The sequence below is a fragment of the Schistocerca serialis genome, chromosome 2, assembly GCF_023864345.2.
Source record: "Schistocerca serialis cubense isolate TAMUIC-IGC-003099 chromosome 2, iqSchSeri2.2, whole genome shotgun sequence".
In the NCBI taxonomy this organism is placed as follows: Eukaryota; Metazoa; Arthropoda; class Insecta; order Orthoptera; family Acrididae; genus Schistocerca; species Schistocerca serialis.
Genome location: NC_064639.1, coordinates 971,842,044 through 971,861,024, shown reverse-complemented (window position 1 = coordinate 971,861,024; position 18,981 = coordinate 971,842,044). Strand labels below are relative to the sequence as shown.

The 18,981-nt window shown below is 43.7% G+C and overlaps 1 protein-coding gene and 1 pseudogene across 1 annotated transcript in view; both read right to left on the bottom strand.

Moving 5' to 3' along the window:
* The window catches only part of LOC126456560 (carboxypeptidase B-like), a 247,576-nt gene that overhangs the window by 189,726 nt on the left and 38,869 nt on the right, over window positions 1-18,981 (bottom strand). The window lies entirely within an intron of this gene.
* On the bottom strand, window positions 11,969-12,086 carry LOC126459729 (5S ribosomal RNA; annotated as a pseudogene).

Genomic DNA, 18,981 nt, shown 5'->3' with positions numbered 1-18,981 from the left:
TCTTTTTCTTCGAAGCATCCGCTGCCAGTATTGCGATCTAAATTGTGGTCCATTATCCGAGATAACCCTTTTCACGCTCCCAACTTCATGCAGAAACTGCTTTGCAAATGCAGTTGCCACTGCCCTTCCTGTGGCTCGCTTCAACGGAGTCAGACACACAAACTTGGAGGTTAGCTCTACCGCTACGAAAACATATGCAAAACCTGCTTTAGATCGTATTAGTGGCCCAAATAGATCGACGGCCGCGAGGTCACAAAGTTTGCTTGGTATTATCGGGTGCAATGATGCAGCATAAGTCACTGTGGCCGCCTTTGCTCGCTGACAAGGTCCGCACACTCTAAGTACACCACGAATACGCCGTAGCATGTTATTAAAATAGCATGTCTCTTTCAGTTTTTCACAACATTTCTGTGCTCCAAAGTGACCATAACTCAAATGTATGTACCATATAATTTTGTTTACGAGTTCCTCCGGAATCACCAACACCCATCTGGAGTCGTCCGGGGCTCGTTTCTTGAATAATATTCTATTGCGCACTAAGTAGTACTGGCGTATTCCTACATTCTCCTTGTCCTCCCACTTCTTCTTTATATCTTTCAATACTGCGTCCTTATCCTGTTCGTCCGCTATACTTCCTAAAGAGGTGGTAACAAAATTCTCGAACGCTACATTCTGTAAGTATAGGATGCTAAAATTATTTTCACCGAGTTCCCTTTCTTCTGTGTGAACCAAACCTATAGGAATGCGCGATAAAGCGTCAGCAATTACATTTTTCTGTCCAGGAATGTATTCTACAGTGAAGTTATATTCCTGTAGGTATAGTGCCCAGCGTCCTAGTCTCCCATGCGTGATTTTTGTGCTCATCAGAAATTGGAGTGCACGATGGTCAGTGTACACCTTGGTGGTCCTCCCAAATAAAAAATACCTAAATTTTGAGAATGCCCAAACTATCGCGAGTGCTTCGAGTTCCGTCACGGAATAATTTTTTTCACATCGAGAGAGCACCCTGCTCCCAAACGAGATTGTTTTCCAAGTTGTAATATCATCATTTCCTTCCGTTTGAAACAGTACCGCACCTAATCCTGACAAGGAACTGTCCGTCATTAAACAGAATTCTTGTGTCAGGTCGGGATGCACGAGGATGGGAGCCTCTACCAATGCCTTTTTCAATTTATAAAATTCATCCTGTGCCTCTTGATCCCAGACCCACAAAGCGTTCTTCCCTGTTAGACCACATAGACGGGGTGTACCAAGTACACTAAAATTTATAAATCGCTTATAAAAATTACACAGGCCTAAGAATGCTCGCAACTGTTTTTTATTTGTCGGCATTGCACACTCCGCTATCGCCGCAATTTTCTCCGGGTCAGGTTGTATTCCATTTGCTGAGACAATATGGCCTAAGAATTTTATGTTCTCTCGTCCGAACTGTGACTTATCTAAGTTGACTGTTACACCTGCCTTCTCAAAAACATCCAGTAGTCTGTTCAGAACGTCATTATGGTCCTCCCACGACTTTTCCGCAATTAATATGTCATCCACGTAAATTGTCACTCGCTGTTTCAGATCATCAGGTAAAATGCTATTTAATCCCCTTATAAAAGCAGCTGATGAGACGTTTAGTCCGAACGGGAGACGCCGGAATTGGAAACAATTTCCGTAACACAGGAACGCTGTATATAATCTGCAAGATGGGTGTAGCACGATTTGCCAAAAACTCGAACGGAGGTCGACAGATGATAGTACCTTTACCCCGTGGAAACGTTGTAAGAGTTCCTCAAGGCTCTCAGGCCTGTCCGTTTCCGACATAATAATTGTGTTTATCTGTCTCGAGTCTAGCACCAAACGAACTGAGTTGTCGCGTTTTGGCACGACAAGCAAGGGTGAGTTGTACGAGCTTACTGCCCGCTCAATTATTCCTTGTTCTAACATCTTGTTTATTTCCTTCTCCACCTGGGCTTTATACGCCACGGGAATAGGGTATGGTCTAACAGAAAACTTCTGATGGTCACGTACTCTGAATTGGTACGTAAAACCCTTAATAGCCCCCGGAGTCTCAGAAAATACCCGTTCATGATTCCTAAGTAGACAATACAATTTCTCCTTTTCCCTGTCCGTGGTTCTGACACCCGCGATGCTCTTTTTCAGTGCATCAGCAAACGCAACATCTTTCCCCTGCTCACCAGACGGAGAGCACGACTCACTTATATAGTTCACGAGTAGCTCCAGTCTGGGTTGCGACTCGGTTTGAGCTTGAAATTTTAGGCAACTAATTTCTGACTCGGCACGTAATATGCATTCATCAAATTCTAAACAAATTGGCTGATCCCCAACTTGAACTGTCATTACTCCTCCACCCATGTCAATTACTGCATGGTGGGCATTCATGAAGTCATTTCCTAAAATCATTGCCACATTCAGCATTGGGAGCACAAAGAAGTTGTACTCAAACTCTCTTCCCTGGCAGGTGAAATTAAGCCGAGTTTGCCTTCGGATTTCTATGCTCTTACCGTAGATTGCGCCCTTCACCTTAATTCCTCGCACTTGAAAAACGGGCCAAGTGCCAGTCCCTTCGCATTTTTGAAATGCTGCCTCGCTCACTATCGAGAAAGGGCTTCCAGTGTCAATGACACACTTAAAACATATTTCGTTTACTGCAACTGTCACGACTGGATTTACTCCCGAAATTTTAGTACTCGTAGTTTCTTGCAACAAATCCTCTCTAATATCTTCCCTCTCTATATACCGTATGCACTCCTTTGCCATGTCGTTCATTGTTTCCGATTGGGCGCCTTCTGCGCTGATCGTTTGTCATTGCCGGTTTTGTTCATTTCCATTTGTTGGATTATGTCTAGGGTTAGCTGGCCGAATTTCAACATCATGAGGTGCTCCGCCTATAGTCCTATTCCCACCGTGTTCACCGTAGTATCGATTCTGGTTGCCGTACCTGTAGCGTTCACGATTCTGTCCACGTCCTCGATCATTTCCGTTGTTCCACCTGTGTTCGCGACTGTTACCCCAGTTTCTATACGGCCGGTCCCGATTATTGTTTCGTTCCCGTCGCGACGACCAGTCACGCCGTTGATTAGTAATACGGCCACGACTGCGGTCGCGCTGCTGTGCCCCGTAATAACTTTGTGCCTGATTAGGCGGGCATTCTGCTGTATTGTATTCCAATTCTTGGAGAAGCGTCTTAAACGTTTCCACGTCCTCTTTGCATCGTCCCGCAAGAATGACGTGCCGCAAGTGCATCGGCAATTTGGTGATGCATATCCTAATTAGTTCCGCAGGCCCGTATGGGTCGTATAAAAATTGATTTGCCTGCAGCATGTGGTCGAATAGGCGTGCAGGGCTGCCGAAACCAGACTGGTTCAAATTTGGCAGCATAATTATGCCATGTTTGACCCTATCTTGTGCCGCTTCCGACCAATAGGCGGAGAGAAAGGCTTGTCGAAACTCCCGAGTGGAGTTGCAGTGACGCGCTGCCGACCTCATGCGAATCGCCGGTTCGCCTTCCAAATAGCCACACATATATTCTATCTTATGTGAACTTGCCCAGTCGGGAGGAAGACAGAACTCAAATTGCTCGAGCCATGCTCGTGGATGTATTCCTTTTTGCGAATTTCGGAATATCTCAAACTTTCTTACCGTAAGGAAATGTTTGAAATCAAATCCCCGCATTTCCTCCTGTCGAGGCCCTTGAATGTTTCTATTTTTCTCATGTCTGCCCCTCAAATTACATTCTTCCCTGTCGTCAAAATCTCCCTCGTGGCCGGAGTCCCTCTCTGCACTGTTCGTACGGCTATTTTTAGTGCTATTGGCGAGTTCGGAATCACACGCCATGCGGTTTTCCAGATGCGCCACGCGTTCTTGTAATTCGCCTGTTACAGCCTTGTGTTGCCTGTTCACTTCGAATTGTCCCTTCTGAAATCTCAGAAGCGAACGCACTTCTTCGGTCTCTGCGGCCGCTACCGGTGTAGTATTGTTCTCGCTTTCCGTCAGCTTCATCGTGCCTACAGTGTCCGCTAATGCCGCAATCTTATCATCTATTTGTCTCTTGTCCTCCGCCCCAGTCTGCTTCAATTGTTCTACTTGCTGTTCCAACGCGTGGATCGCTAAACTGTTGTCCGCTATTGTGTTGCTAACGGACGTGGGACAATGCGTTTCTGCCTCTTGGACCCTCGAGAGTACCTGCTGGTGCTCCCTTTGGCATTCTTCCCTCAGCTCTTGGAAATTCCTAAGTAGCCGTTCTTCGCTTTCTTTAGATTCGGCATCGCCCCTCCGCTTGCTCTGTTCTAAGGCTTGCAGACGATCATCGATTTGTTCAAATGTACGGCCTAATTCTTTCATAATATCGCTTTTTATCTCACTTGCCAGATTGTTTATTCTTTGTGAGATATCATCGGACACTCTCTGCATCGACTTGTCGACTTTATTTGTCTGCTGGATTAGTTTTTCGTCTATTTGTTCGGCTAGCTCTCGGATCGATTTTTCGGATGATTCTTTTTGTTCTCGGAACGATTTTTCTGATTTCTGCGTCATTTGTTCGAACGATTTTTCTGATTTCTGCGTCATTTGTTCGAACGATTTTTCTGATTTCTGCGTCATTTGTTCCCCTAGCTCGCGGATCGATTTCTCTGTGTTTTCTTTATTTTGTTGCAATAAGGCTTTCATGAGTTCTGCTAAATCAATTTGGTTAGTTGGAGGCAAATTGATTTCTGGCTCTGCTGTGAGCCCGTTCGTGCTGTTTTGCATTTCGTCTGAAGTATTCCCCATTGCATTTTCGGAACCGCCCGACGCGTTAATATTGGAAATCAAATTATCCCCTTGGTCCATGTTGCTTAAGTTGTTGGATTGCTTACTTTTAGCTTGGTTACGTGTTTGCATTAGTGCAATTTATACTCAGTACGCAACACACTAATCACAATAAATGTGTCCCCCAAAAATTACGACAGTCACACGAAAGATACCCAACCTAATACACACTTTTTCACACGCAAAACAAATTTTTATCTTTGATCGAAACAGTGGAATTTACAAGCGAGAATAAAATAGACACAGACATATAACACACACAAATATAAAAAACAAAACAAGACAAACAACGCAACGCCGATCAACAACGCCGTGAACCTTTTGAAAGTCTGCTCGGAAACAACACAGAAGTTGTTTGAGCGCTGTAGGAAAAAAAATTAAGAATATAACACGCTCGCAATCTAACGTTTCAGAGATTCCAGAGTCTAGCGGAATCACAGAACAGGGTCGCCATGTGTAATATTGCTACATTAATTTTCTTAGCTGCTGTGTAATGTTGTAACTTTAATTTTGGTATGCTGATATCGGTGCTAATTGACAATGAAAGTGGGTTAAAAGCTGTGATCTGTCTGGGGACGTTAACCGTGGATTACTGGGCAACTGTTTCATCAGATATTTAGTCTAGATTTACCAAGCAGACTAACATTAATAATAATCTTTTAATAGTCATACAAAACCGGTAATATATATACATAAAAAGAGAATTTAAATAAAAAGAAAGAAATCAGTTTATATTTGGAAATTTATTTTAAGATTGTTCATTGAAATTTCAGCATATTATACGTGAGTTATAACTGAGCTGGTGCCTTATTTACGATTGAAAAATGTGAGATTGTAATCTTACGGAACACATAAAATATGGAGCCAAGATTGGGAGACTGCATACGACACTGCATTCATAAAATAACTCACGAAGAACATTGAAACATAAGCAAGAAGAAATTAACCACAACCAACAGATTCAGTTTTTATACCCAAAGAAATTACGTTCATACCACAATCCTGTCCGTCATGTAATTACCACACACTGGTATACTAAATTCATATTAACTCTTTGAGAAGTCTTCGCAAAAAGAATAGCTGAGGGCTACTTTGATGATTACACCACATGCTCCACGTGGTCAATTTGGTTTACACAAAGCGTACAACTCCACAATAATTTTGATAATTAAAATACATTAGATCGAAAAGCAATTGACAAAAGCAAAACCTTGAACTGGTTACTAACGTCTTACTATTAACCTGATGGGTCAAACAGTTATATAAGCACGTGGTACTGGTCTCGCAAAGTACACTCCACGTGGGTTGAACATAAAGAAAAGCATAAAGAAAAGTTGCTATATTGTAAAATATTGTCCAGACGAGACGTTATAATCACACAAGCATTCACATTTAAGATTGATGAACTTAGTTAGAGTTACTGATCAACACGAGTTTCCACTTTACTCGCAAAGTAATGACAAACCAACTACCCCAAAATAATCTGAACTTCACACGAGAATTACACTACGCTGCAATTTAAGATAACCTTAGATATTTTAGAGCTAAACCCGAGATAAAGATGATTAAATTTTCAGTTAGGCTGAACTTAACAAATCCATTGTCCTATGGACTTAGCAGACACGCGCTTAGCCGGAGATCTTACCACTTCAGACGCTCGCCACCGCCAGACTGCCACTGCCTACCGCCCAGCGTGCTTCCTGCAGGGTGGCTCACAAAGACCAACGGAAGTGGCCAGAGGGGCAGCTTCCTATACCAACATGACAACGGACGGACAGGACCACACTAAGGATAGAAACCCTTTGCTTTTAGGAAGCGTAGCTACCTGTTCCGACGTTGGTCCTACTGTTCTCTAGCAGACAGCCTTGTCTGCTACCCTCAAGCATGCAACTACAAACACATTTGATCATTCATCCTCTCACACAGAAGGGAAGGGGGATGACAGTATCTTATCATATACAGTACATAACAGAAAGCGGATGTAGGTTCCGTATGAGACTGTGTGACATGAATTACATATAAACTGTGTTTTAAAGTGTAGTAGTGTGTCAGATCGTTCTTGTTTACGTGTAAAAGTAACACGTTCCACTACTCAGTCTTCTCCCAGATAGTCAGAAACGCCACAGTAAATTTAGAAGAGGAATTTATTCCATAAATGACAACAGATTTAAGAAATCAAACATGAAAGGAATCCAACAGAGACCTTTCAGCATGCCCTTCCTATTCTAACAGATGTGTTGCAGGCTACTGTCAGTTGCGTTACTACAGAAGTACATGTTTCAATGTTTCATACAGTGAGTAGTACCTTCCGTTCGTTTAAGCATTTTTCCTCCTTGTTCTTCTGCCCCCTCCACCACAGCCCCCCCCCCCTCCCCCACTAGCCCCTTCATTTACCCTTCCTGATTTTTGTAACCTGTCACAAACCAGACTCCCTACTAAAACATTTGCCAGTGCGCACTACCTTGCTGCTGTGTCACAGTAATGAATGTATATCTTGGTCAGACTCTCTTTATGTTTCCATACTTTATCGCAAAGTGAAAGTAGCATCATTGGCGTATGGTGGTATTCACATCCGCGTGTGAGTACTCTCACATAACAAACATGGACTGGCAGGAAGAAATCTTTCTCTTGAGAATAATTTTCTTTCTACAGCAACATAAAGATATACAGGGCTATTACAAATGATTGAAGCGATTTCATAAATTCACTGTAGCTCCATTCATTGACAAATGGTCACGACACACTACAGATACGTAGAAAAACTCATAAAGTTTTGTTCGGCTGAAGCCGCACTTCAGGTTTCTGCCGCCAGAGCGCTCGAGAGCGCAGTGAGACAAAATGGCGACAGGAGCCGAGCAAGCGTATGTCGTGCTTGAAATGCACTCACATCAGTCGGTCATAACAGTGCAACGACACTTCAGGACGAAGTTCAACAAAGATCCACCAACTGCTAACTCCATTCTGCGATGGTATGCGCAGTTTAAAGCTTCGGGATGCCTCTGTAAGGGGAAATCAACGGGTCGGCCTGCAGTGAGCGAAGAAACGGTTGAACGCGTGCGGGCAAGTTTCACGCGTAGCGCGCGGAAGTCGACGAATAAAGCAAGCAGGGAGCTAAACGTTCCACAGCCGACGGTTTGGAAAATCTTACGGAAAAGGCTAAAGCAGAAGCCTTACCGTTTACAATTGCTACAAGCCCTGACACCCAATGACAAAGTCAAACGCTTTGAATTTTCGGCGCGGTTGCAACAGCTCATGGAAGAGGATGCGTTCAGTGCGAAACTTGTTTTCAGTGATGAAGCAACATTTTTTCTTAATGGTGAAGTGAACAGACACAATGTGCGAATCTGGGCGGTAGAGAATCCTCACGCATTCGTGCAGCAAATTCGCAATTCACCAAAAGTTAACGTGTTTTGTGCAATCTCACAGTTTAAAGTTAACGGCCCCTCTTTCTTCTGCGAGAAAACGTTACAGGACACGTGTATCTGGACATGCTGGAAAATTGGCTCATGCCACAACTGGAGACCGACAGCGCCGACTTCATCTTTCAACAGGATGGTGCTCCACCGCACTTCCATCAAGATGTTCGGCATTTCTTAAACAGGAGATTGGAAAACCGATGGATCGGTCGTGGTGGAGATCATGATCAGCAATTCATGTCATGGCCTCCATGCTCTCCTGACTTAACCCCATGCGATTTCTTTCTGTGGGGTTATGTGAAAGATTCAGTGTTTAAAGCTCCTCTACCAAGAAACTTGCCAGAACTGCGAGCTCGCATCAACGATGCTTTCGAACTCATTGATGGGGACATGCTGCGCCGAGTGTGGGAGGGACTTTATTATCGGCTTGATGTCTGCCGAATCACTAAAGGGGCACATATCGAACATTTGTGAATGCCTAAAAAAACTTTTTGAGTTTTTGTATGTGTGTGCAAAGCATTGTGAAAATATCTCAAACAATAAAGTTATTGTAGAGCTGTGAAATTGCTTCAATCATTTGTAATAACCCTGTACTTATTGAATAGGTATTTATTTAACATAATCTACACCAAATTATACTGCCTCACAAAAAAGTGAAGCACCCATAAGATGGTCGGATGTTAATATAACTCTGTACATGCACATATCGTACGCAGCTAGTGGTCTTGCCATAGCGTTCTCGCTTCCCGCGCAGAGAACACAGTGAACATATGAAGAGAATTTGGGGAGAATGAAGAAAGAAGAAATCATGACTACTCAAGTACAATCGCTCTCTTAAAAGGGAATAATAAAAAATAATATATATATATCTGGCCTTCATCTGACTGAGTGGCACAGGTTCTATTGTAATTTTTTGTTTCCTGCTTCACATCCAGGTTTTCTTTTGGTTAGGCAAGAGCCTCAGATCCATTCCCGACCCAGTACAGCCCCTGTGTTCCTACACCTTGCATTCGTTTATTTGGTTAGGTCTCGACCGCCGTCCTTAGAGGTGGTCTGTAATATTGATAATTTCTTTTACCAATTTCCGTCTACCCCTCTATTCCCACCTGTTCAGAATCTCACTAAAATTAAGTTATTTATGTCACTATTTAAGCTGTAGGTGTATTTGACTGTTTATCCCTATCGTTCTATCAGCTGATCGTTCCCCTCTTTAGGGCAATTAGTACTGTTTCCTTCTGCTTTCTCTGTAGAGTGTTCTATACTCACATTCATCATAAAATGTCTACTGTCTAGAAAGTTCCAATCCCCCCCCCCCTTACTGCTACCCCCACCCCCATCCAGATCTTCCATTCGGTGTGCGGAATTACCCTCTATGTTCGAGAGAAATACATGCTACTGCGATAATAGGTTTTGGTGTAGGGTACTATGTGAGGATGGCTATCTTTTTTACTCACACTGTACATGAAATTTTAGGATGCATCATTTTGTGAGGTGATGTTTACCTACTAGTATACGCTAATTTGTTATTATCTGTTAACATAACAACATCCTAGCCGAATAATATATTCTAGCTGACTTATTTTTCGGCAATTACGATGTTTTGTAATATACAAAATTTCTACAGTGTCCCTTTATCTGGTGTTTTGATGTCATTAAATTGTTTTCTACGGTTTAAGCTGATTTATTTTCGGCAGTTATGATGTATTTTAGATTACAAAGGCTGCCAGTGTAACATTTCTTGATGTATTACGTTTGTACATATGGAATTTCACGACCTAGCTCATAATGTACAGTGTTTACTGGGGACCAAATAGTATAAAGTATCTCGTAGTAGATTGATACTGCAATTGCTAGCATATACTAGAGTTTTATCTCTGACATGGCATTGTCTTTGATTGTATCCGTGACTGTTTGTCTTAGTGACATCTGTCAGTGTTACCTTCCATTCGGAAACTGGGTGCACTCAGCGACTGTTATGTGAGTTATAAATTATAGAGTGCAGCAATCAGTCGTCCTTTTTTAGATTTTATTACTCAAATCCAGATTTCGGCTAGTACCTATCTATTCTCAGTGCTAAAAATACAAGAAGTACATAGACAGATGATACAATAAAAAGTTACAACTAATGGTACAACTTATATGGCTTGTATATCACATAGCACTATTTTCTATTCTCACAAGGGAACCTCCCCATCGCACCCCCCTCAGATTTAGTTATAAATTTACACAGTGGATAGGCCTTGAAAAACTGAACACAGATCAATAGAGAAAACAGGAAGAAGTTGTGTGGAACTATGAAAAAATAAGCAAAATATACAAACTGAGTAGTCCATGTGCAAGATATGCAACATTAGGGACAATATTAGCTGCGGAGCGCCGTGGTCCCGTGTTTAGTGAGTAACTGCGGAATGAGAGGTCTTGGGTTCGAATCCTCCCTCAAGTGAAAGTTTTACTTTCTTTATTTTCGCAAAGTTACGATCTGACCGTTCGTTCCTTGACGTCTCTGTTCACTGTAATAAGTTTAGTGTCTGTGTTTTGCGACCGCACCGCAAAACCGTGCGATTAGTAGACGAAAGGACGTGCCTCTCCAATGGGAACCGAAAACATTTGATCGCAAGTTGATAGGTCAACCGATTCCTCCACAGGAAAACACGTCTGATATATTCTATACGACACTGGTGACGGCATGTGCGTCACATGACAGGAATATGTTGTCGACCCACCTAACTTGCACACTAGGCGAATGGGTAAAAAGATTCTTCTACCTTGCCCGATTTAGGTTTTCTTGTGGATGTGATAATCACTCCCAAAAAACTGAGGAAAACACAAGAGTTTGTCACATAAACTGCAACAAATGAATGCAACGGTTTCACAGTCGCACAGTTTTCCCTGTGCTCTGTCAAAACAAATGTTTTTTACGTTTTCAAATATTTCCGTGTGTAGACCGTAAAATTGTGCATATGTCCAAGCAAATCTGAACATGCCCTGGAATTTTGGAGAGCGAAGTTGATTATGTGTGAGGGCCTGAACTTTGATAATTGTCTGAAAATAAAAAATTAAACTTTTCTCTCGAGAGAAGATTCGAACCGAGGACCTGTCGTTCCGCAGCTGCTCACGCTAACCACGGGACCACGGCGCTCGTAAGCTGGCACTCTCCTAAATGTTGCATACATTGCACATGGACTACTCAGTTTGTGGACTACTCAGTTTGTATATTTTGCTTATTTTTTCATAGTTCCACACAACTTCTTCCTGTTTTCTCGATTGATCTGTGTTCAGTTTTTCATGGCCTATCCCTGTGCCAACTTATAACTAAATCTGAGGGGGCTGCGATGGAGAGGTTCCCTTGTCAGTGCATGTAAGTCCCTGTTGTTCGGGCGTCAGTCACAGTTCTTTGAATACTACTGTATAAAGAAGGTAGGCTATGTGGAGAACACATCAGTTGGTTGTATGGCGCCCTCTAAATGAACTACGTATAGAATATTTAAGTGAAGTAAAACACTTCAAATTTACATGGGAATTATATAAAATAAAAAGCACTCCGTCTTCAGGCCACGAGTAGCCTACCGGGACCATCCGTCCGCCGTGTCATCCTCGTTGGAGGATGCGGATAGGAGGGGCATGAAGTCAACACACTGCTCTCCCGGTCGTTATGATGGTATTCTTGACCGAAGCCGCTCCTATTCGGTCGAGTAGCTCCTCAATTGGCATTACGAGGCTGAGTGCACCCCGAAAAACGGCAACAGCGCATAACGGCCTGGATGGTCACCCATCCAAGTGCCGACCACGCCCGACAGCGCTTAACTTCGGTGATCTCACGGGAACCGGTGTGTCCACTGCGGTAAGGCCGTTGCCGTATATGAAATAAAACATAAGTAAAATTCTTTACATTGCTGTCCGACTTGTTTCACGTTTGTTAGTAAATATAGAAAATATATGTAAGAAAATTTCCAGGTTCACTCCTTGTGAGACAATTGTTTTATTCCTTAAGTATCTAAGTAACGTCAGATGGGTAAAACCTTTTTCAAAAATTATTTATAAGACACAAGAAGGCACATTCTATATGCAACTATTAGAATTGATTTGATTTAAATGTTTTTATCTTTTTATTATTTTTCTCCCTGTATTTAAACATCATAACAGGTATATTGTTCCTCTTATTTACTAAATAGTTCATAGATGGCGCCAAATGTCAGCCAGATGGATGGTTAGTGTAACTTTGCTATTCCGTTACAGATGTAGAGGGTACTAGTCTCTTTGTCACTTCAAACCGATTTTTCTTATAAATACAATATAATTTATATATCTGTTAGTGTGTTACTAGCTGTCGATGTGGTCTTGTTTCTCGACGAAAATTACTGTAAACAGTTATTATTGTGAGAAATTTTTTACGTACTGTGACGGGCTTAAAACAGAAATGCTTTTGTTCAAATTATGGTATACCTTTCCTGCCGTTTATGCCAGTAAATGAAATAACCATTCCGCAACGAGTGTGGCGCATTGTCAGAAGAGATTACATGTTACGAGGTACCTGCAGACCCAGTTCTGCTGCGGTATGGATAACATGTGCATCACAGTTGACCGACCTCTGTGCTTCAAGAAACATTGCCATAACACCAGGATGAAATTTAGTTCACGGAATAACATCTTGAGGAGGCTCACATCCACCGCCTGGGGAGCAAGTCCTCCCGTCCTGAGAATTTCGGCTCTTGCTTTATGTGTGTCCGCTGCAGAGTATGCTTCACCTGTGTGGAGTGCATCCGCTCACACCAAACAGGTTGATATTGCAGTCAACGAGAACGTCCGAATTTTGTCGGATTGTATGACGCCAACTCCAGTCGATAAAATCTTCCCGATTGTTGGAACAGCTCCCCCGCTATTACGAGGGTTATTCCAAAAGTAAGGTCCGGTTATAAAAAAAAAATCAAAACTAAAATGTTTTTTCAAAACAATTGTTTTATTTACATTCCTTACATCTTTATCTATTTTTCTACATAACTTCCATACTTATTTAAACATTTGTCACATCGTTCAACAAGCTTTTGAATGCCCATGTTATAGAAATCGGCCGCCTGTGACGATAACCAGTCCTTAACTGCTTCTTTCACTTCATCATCTGTGTCGAAGCGCTTGCCGCCGAGAAACTCCTTTAAGTAATGGAACAGGTGGAAATCACTTGGCGCCAGGTCCGGACTGTAAGGAGGATGGTCCATCTGTTCCCATCCAAATTTCTTGATCAGAGCTTGCGTTTCATTTGCAGTGTGGGGTCTGGCATTGTCATGCAACAACAAGATTCCAGACGACAAAAGACCACGTCGCTTATTCTGGATTGCACGTCGAAGTTTAGTCAGGGTAGCGCAGTAGGCGGCTTTATTAATCGTTGTTCCTCTCTCCATAAAGTCGACTAACAATACTCCACGTCTATCCCAGAACACAGTCGCCATAACCTTACGTGTTGAGATTGTCTGCTTTGCCTTGACCTTGACTGGCGATGACGTGTGACGCCATTGCATTGACCGACGTTTAGACTCTGGAGTGATGTGAGAAACCCATGTCTCATCCCCTGTGACAAGATTGTCTAAAAGACTGTCACCTTCCTTATGATATCGCTCCAAAAAATCAAGAGCAAAAGCCATTCTTTTCATTCGTTGGGGCTCAGTAAGCAGCCTGGGAACCCAACGGGCACACAATTTGTGAAACTTCAAATGTTCAGACACAATTCTGTACAAAGTTGTTCTACTCACATTCGGAAAATGCATGTCTACGTCTGTAATAGTGAATCGGCGATCTTCACGAATTTTTTTGTCAACCGCATTGACCAAATCGTCTGAAATCACTGATGGTCGGCCACACCGTGGTTCATCGTGCACATTATCCCGTCCTTCATTAAAAGCTCGCACCCACTTGCGCACTTTACTGTCGCTCATTATGTTAGGACCGTACACTTCAGTAATCTGCCGATGGATTTCCGCCGCTGAATTGTTTCTTGCAGACAAAAACCGTATCACTGCCCTTACTTCACAATCGGCGGGCTGATCAATTGTCTTAAACATTGTAAAGTGACACTGTGAACTACACTCAGCAACAGTAACAAAGCGAATGGCGGCGTTTGACGCGCAAGGCTTGCCGGGAGTCGGCGCGCATGCGTGTTTTGTCATTGGCGCCAAATTTCAATAGTTACGGCGAATCGGACCTTACTTTTGGAATAACCCTCGTAGAAGGGCTGTTGCTGCTGATGTAGGGACGGCTAAGTAAACTTATGATCCCCGACATCCACTGCATGATCATCAGGCTGTAGTCCGTCGACTGAAGTCGAGAAAGGGCTTCATCGCCAGGACTCAACCACTAGAGGGAACACCATAGTCTAACCGCATCACCAGGTGGGAGATGATCCCTGTAAAGGAAGAGCTAGCTCCAGGAAGTGACTTGCCCTACCCTATTTGGAGATAGCTCAATCGCCTGAGGGTGGGCGTTCCTCTTTGCAAGACCAACATGCGAAAATGGGGCATTCTTCCAACTGATGGAGACACATCCTGCGAGTGCGGAACAAGACAAGACCCGGCCCACCTGCTAATTTGTCCGCAACTTGAACAAGCCTGCACAACACAGGACCTGATCGAGGGAAAAAACAAGGCCATCGGAGTTACTGCTTCTGGAAATGCTGACCGGACACAGAAATGAATGACAGTGCGAATAAAATGGCAAAGCAACTGATAACGTGCTAAAACAATGAAGTACGCGGGACAGTCCGATTATTGTGGCTTAAACGTCTAAACTGGACGCAGATTCATACTGAAATTCTGGTGATGTATGGACCAAATGCAAATTCGTGTCCAGCCGTAGTAAAATGGTGCCAACAAGTTGACCAAGACAGCAGAGACGTGGGTAATGCTGATCGGGAAGTCGAGATCTTGGATCGCGCGATTTGCCACGCGGGATTAGCCGAGCGGTCTCAGGCGCTGCAGTCATGGACTGTGCTGCTGATCGCGGCGGAGGTTCGAGTCCTCCCTCGGGCATGGATGTGTGTGTTTGTCCTTAGGATAATTTAGGTTAAGTAGTGTGTAAGCTTAGGGACTGATGACCTTAGCAGCTAAGTCCCATAAGATTTCACACACATTTGAACATTTTTGATCGTGCAATTACCATCTTTTCGATAAACTCAAAGAACATCTGGGGCACAGAGACTTTCCAACATTGAGGACGGTCATTACAGCGGTTCTGGAATGGCTCTTTGACCAAGGACCGGATGTCTGTCGCCGAGAAACTGGACGATTGATAAAACTTCCCGACCGTTGTACACAGAGACTAGTGACTAAGACGACAAATAGTGTCATGTATCTGTGACACTTCGAGGTTGTAACATTCAATAAAAATTACTTGGCTTACCATAGCAGTGTGTAACTTTCTTCCTGGAGTTCCCTCGTAAGAAACGCGCGTTTCATCCTGTCCCATCGTTGCCGTCGTCGTGACAAACTCCAGGCTGTCTTCCTATTTTTAGCTTCTGTACCACAGGTAAGCGGCCCACCTTGACCTCTCGCTGACCTGGCGGGGCGGAGTGGTTAGTAGGACAAGTGGTCATCAAAGCCGGCGCCAGCTGCCTGCCCGTCTGGTCCTCGGCTGGAGGCGGGAATGCGGACGCGACACGCCCTCACATCTGGAGCAGCGGTTCCACATACGTGTGACCGTCGAATTCGCGTCCTTACAGGTCACCTCACTGGAATGTGTGTTTCAATTTGCTGATGTCCCTGTGATGATTGGACTGGTTTTAACAATCGATTGGCCAGTCGATTGTTTTTCCGTACACTCGGTTTTTTCAGTCGAATGAAACAGGCAAATGAAACCACGGCCGTGTCAGCTATAGGGGGCGATTCCGTCATGATTACAAACTTTCAGGGATGATGGAAAAGGCTAAATGTATCAGTTTGAGGCAAAGGATCCTGGTCCGAGAACGATCGAGTCGTGACTTATAAGCGAAAATCGTTCTGATACTTCTCAAAGTGGAGTTCATGTACCAGTACTGTCGCTATAAAGACTGTAGAACAGGCATTTTTCAGAGGTGCTAGCATAGACCAAAAGAAGAAAGAAGTGCCTACTAAATGTCGGCTCTCCAATGCATACCTTATGAACTATGAACACTTACGTTCGATAATCTCCTCTACCCAAAAGGTGCCCGTAGCTCTTCAGGTATGCTCCAAGAGCCCATTTTTACCGGACCTTTTTTCTTGTTTTGGTCCACATTGCACTGAAGAGCCAAGAAGCTGGTACACCCGCCTAATATCGTGTAAGGCCCCGCGACCACGCGGAAGTGCCGCAACACGACGTGGCATGGACTCGACTAATGTCTGAAGTAGAGCTGGAGGGAAGTGACACCATAGATCCTACAGGGCAGTTCATAAATCCGTAAGAGTACGAGACGGTGGAGAGCTCTTATGAATATCACGCTGCAAGGCATCCCAGATATGCACAGTAATGTTCATGTCTGGAGAGTCTGGTGGCCAGCGCGAGTGTTTAAACTCAGAAGAGCGTTCCTAGAGCCACTCTGTAGCAATTCTGGACGTGTGGGGTGTCGCACTGTCCTGCTGGAATTACCCAAGTCCGTTGCAATCCACAATGGACATGAATGGATGCAGGTGATCAGACAGGATGCTTACTTACGTGTCACCTGTCAGAGTCCTATCTAGACGTATCAGGGGTCCCATGTCACTCCAACTGCACACGCTCCACACCATTACAGAGCCTCCACCAGCTTGAACAGTCCCCTACAGTCATGCAGGGTCCATGGATTCATGAGGGTGTATCCATACTCGTACACATCCATCCGCTCAATAGAATTTGAAACAGGACTCGTCCGACCAGGCAACTTGTTTCCAGTCATCAACAGACCAATGACGGTGTTGACGGGCCCAGGCGAGGCGTAAAGCTTTGTGTCGTGCAGCCACCAAGAGTACACGAGTGGTCCTTCAGCTCCGAATGCTCATATCAATGATGTTTCATTGAATGGTTCGCACGCTGACACTTTTTGATGGCTCAGCATTGAAATCTGCAGTAATTTGTGGAAGGGTTGCACTTCTGTCACGTTGAACGATTCTCTTGAGTTGGTCCCGTTCTTGCAGGATCTTTTTCCGTCCGGAGCGATGTCGGAGATTTGATGTTTTACCGAATTCCTGATATTCACGGTACACTCGTGAAATGGTAGTACGGGATGACCCCGCATCATAGCTACCTCGGAGATGCTGTATCCCATCGCTCGTGCGCCGACTGTAACACCAAACTCACTTCAATCTTGATAATCTGTCATTGTAGCAACAGTAACCGATCTAACAACTGCGCCAGGCACGTGTTGTCTTATATAGGGTACACGTTGTAGAGCGCGTGTTTGCTAAACTTATTTTCCTCCTTTAGGTCATTACTACTATCTCTGAAAGCTGCCTACCCGACGATCTTACTAACTACAGTACCGTCACATGTATTCCACCGCCAGGGGTATCAAAATGATTTTCGCTTTTAACTATTGACCTGGTCTTTCGGGACCAGGGACCCTTACCTGAAATTGATACATCTACCGTTTTCCATCGTCGCTGAATGTCTGTAGCAGCATCACGGAATCCTGTATAAATGTTTGCCGCTCCGCGTCTGAGTGGTTTCGCTTAATGCGAGACAACCGATGGACACAATTCTCTGGCAGTTACGGCCATTATGTGAATGTTTTCACTCTGGTTCTGGGCTTGAGTGATTTCATTTATGCACTTTTTCAGCCTCTTCGGCTACACATGAACCAAGACTAGAGTTGACCATCGTTTTTAGAGATAAATAACGTATCTTATTTCTCGGAGATGCGAATAAAAAGTATATATTTAAACAGAAATTTTTAGTACTTATGGCATTAAATACGAATTTTTGGTTGGTTAAAAGGTTAATAACTGGTGCTACATTATAAATTTTGGTAATGGCGGAACGATCGAACATTTCCGGTCAGAACTGAAGGCATCGTACTGTGTCGGCTGTTTTCATTCTGTTGCTCCCACAGACTGGTTTGTCTCAAAAGGATGAATGAATAATTCAGTCGACAGGTAAACACTACAAGCGAATGAGCGCATTGGTTACGAAGAACCGACTGAATCGATGGTTATAATTCGTTTGTTCCCACCACTATCTTCAGTTTTGCTCGCTAGTGTACTCTCTGCCAGCCTCTTCATCTACAAGTAACAGCTGCAACCTTCACGCATGTGAACCTGCTTTCTGCACTCATTTCTTGGTCTCTTCCTACAATTCCCCCCCCCCCCCCCTCACACACACACACACACACACACACACACACACACACACACACACACACACTCCTTTCATTTTGTCAACCAATTTCTTAACGCCTCAACACGTGTCCTACCACGTGTCCCCAATTCCGTTCAGTACCTCTTCATTAGTTACGCGATGCATCCAGTGTCTCTTGTCGCACCTTATTTAAAAAGCTACTTTGTCTTATTTTCTAAACCGCTTATCATCCACGTTTCATTTCCACACAAGGCTGCACTCCATACAAATACCTTCGCAGAAGACTTCCAAACACTTGGTACTATATACTAAGAAATTCCTCTGTTTCAAAAACGCACTTTGCTGTTGCAAGTGTGGATTATATATCTTCTATACTTCGGGCATCACCAGTTATTTTACTGGCCAAATAGCAAAATTCAACTAATACTTTGTTACTGACGAAGAAAGATGTGGCAGACCATCTCACCGTGAAGAAACC